Source organism: Mus pahari, chromosome 11 (genome assembly GCF_900095145.1).
Source record: "Mus pahari chromosome 11, PAHARI_EIJ_v1.1, whole genome shotgun sequence".
Lineage (NCBI taxonomy): Eukaryota > Metazoa > Chordata > Mammalia > Rodentia > Muridae > Mus > Mus pahari.
The window spans coordinates 23,685,573-23,688,214 of NC_034600.1; positions in this window are offsets into that span (position 1 = coordinate 23,685,573).

The window sequence follows — 2,642 nt, forward strand, 5'->3', positions numbered from 1 at the left end:
TTAAAATAGGAAAACAATCTATTATAGAGCAACCCTAAATACCTCCCAAGACCAAGTCTTACCCCCACAGGTGCTCTTCCCTGCTAGAACCAAGATCACCACCCACACCCGCCCGCCAGGAGGTGAACCACCAGAGCACTAGGCTGGGTTTCTTCCTTACTGGGTGCCTCTCAGGGAAGGCCAAATGCAGTCTAGAACAGGGGTCCCAGTCCTAGTGAAAACACAGGGAGGGGAGAGGGTGGGGAGGGCCCAGACAGGTCCTGACAAGCCTGGGACTGGGGTGGACTCTGACTTAGCTCTAAGTGAGTGACAGGATTTCAAAGGGGCGTCTACGGGAGAGGTAGAAGCGGCTCTATCCCCACCCCCACCCCCACCCTACCCCCCACCCCACCCCCACCTGGCAGTCCTTGAAGGAGGAGACAGTCCTTGCTTTGTCTAATCTGTTTTATTCGTGGTGGATGAGGATGCGTATGCCTTACTCAGGGTGAACCAGGGATTTAAAACCTTTTGCAGGAAAGGATTCCCGGGAAGGGACATTCATTGGCTAAACCCTGGAGGCTATCTAGTTCCCTCATTAGCATGGAGACCTGTTCAATGCTATGTGACCTGTTATCATGGTCCTCTTAGTGGGGTGTCATGGTCACGGGAACTAATTTGAACTCCTGATGTTCTCAACTATTGAGAGGTGGTCCAGGGATACGATTTTTTGCCCAGTGGCCCCAATTACCACAGTCTTTTCACCTTCTTATAATTTCCCCAAAGGTGTCTGCCGAACGGAAAACTCAGCACCCGTGTCGACCAGGAAGTCTACAGGAGTCCCCTCCACGTTTAACGTTACCCTCGTGGGTCAGGGGCCTGGAGAGTGATAACTTAAGATTGCAGCTACACATTAGCTTAGGTTGTACAAGCTGATCTTATGGAAAATCCAAGGCAAGTAAGGTTGGTTGTTATGCTGTTCTCTTAAGGGTAAGTGAAACAAACAGACTCAATACACGCAGTAGGATAGCAGTCTTCAGTGTTGCCTCCCTTCAGCCTTGAAGCAGACTGGTTCAGATCTCACTGCCGCTAGCACAGGACCACCTGGGGCGGTCCCTTCCGACCTGCCAAGCCGGCTCTATTGTTTGCACCTGCCATTTCTCTTCAAAATAGTTGCCTTTCAGAGCAGTCGCCACTGCCTGCTGAGAAGACTTTTAGATGTTCCAGAGACAACATTCTCAGGGCCTGCCTACAGGCTCTCACCTGTAGGAGAGGCCCCAATAACCCGGTAGTGGGGGATGGGCCTTCCCCCTCTTTATAAACGCTGAAATTTATTAAACTTGTGGGCTTTGATCAGAACACTTTTGTCTTAGCCACATTTCCTTTCTTGCCGTCTTTTCCCTGTACAGCCCCAGCCTGCCTTTCAGGACAGACCCGGTTCGAGTGTGGCCGCTGGTGGTCGCACTCACTTCAGTGACTTCAAGGCTTATCCTTAACTCCAGGGTGAGGTCCAGCAAAAGTTCCAGTGCCCTGGAGTGTAAGAGATACTTTTTGAATATCTTATTGCCACAAATTACAGCTCCCCACTTAAGTGTCTGCTTAAATAGAAAGCAATGTGGTTGACTCAGTATGTCCACAGCCAATATATACTTGTGTAAAATACAGTCACCGATCAGGATTGGCCCTGGATCAGTTCTGAAATAGTGGCTATTGCCAATCATCAATTAACTTAAGGCTTTTCAGTCCAACTTATAGACATTGTAAGCCATGAAAGCATTGGCTTTCTACCAGAACACATGGCCATTTATACACAGCAGAACTTTGTATGAATGTTAACCTGATCCATTATCTCTCGATCAGAATAGCTAGTTCTGTTAGACCTATTTAATAGGTTTAAAACACTGAGGCTTGGAGAGGTGTAATTTACTCGAGTTCAGACAACCAGGAAGGGTTTGTCCAAATTTAATTTAGTCAGAATTTAATCCAAACTTTTGATGCTGGTGTGGATGGTCCTCTATCCCTCCCTTATACAACTTCAACTCCTGCACTGTCCTACAGGGTCTCCCTCACGTGCGTTCTGTAACTCCCCCTTCTTCTTCAGACTCTTCCCTGCTTATGGTTCCTTTTCTAAGTTCCATCACCTACCCACACCTATCTCCAAGATTTATTATATCTGGACAATATAAATTTCAACCTAGTATTTATTTAAAGACATTGACCTGGGCCTTTTGTTTTGTTTTGTTCTGTTCTGTTCTGTTTTTTTAAGATGGCCTTATTCTGTAGACAAGGCTGTATTAGAATTTATTCTGAAGCCTAGACTGGCCCTCAACTCACTACAATCCTCCTGCCCCAGCCTCCCAAGGAATGCCAAATTAAATTAAAAACCTTTATTAGGGCAATAAGAGAAATATCTTTTACCTCTAGTATAATAGAATAATATGTATTAACAAGGATAACTTTGGGTTTTTGCTTCAAATGATTTTCACAGTAGTTAATTTTTCTGAGTTAGTCACAGGGATTAGTTTGAATTAATAACTGTCTTCCATATGGCTACAGTTTAATCATGCTGAAGACAGGAATAAATCTGAACATAGGTTTAAAAACTGGAGAATTGTACCATGCGTGACAGGGTTCCATATTAATATTTACCATATTTACATCTATGT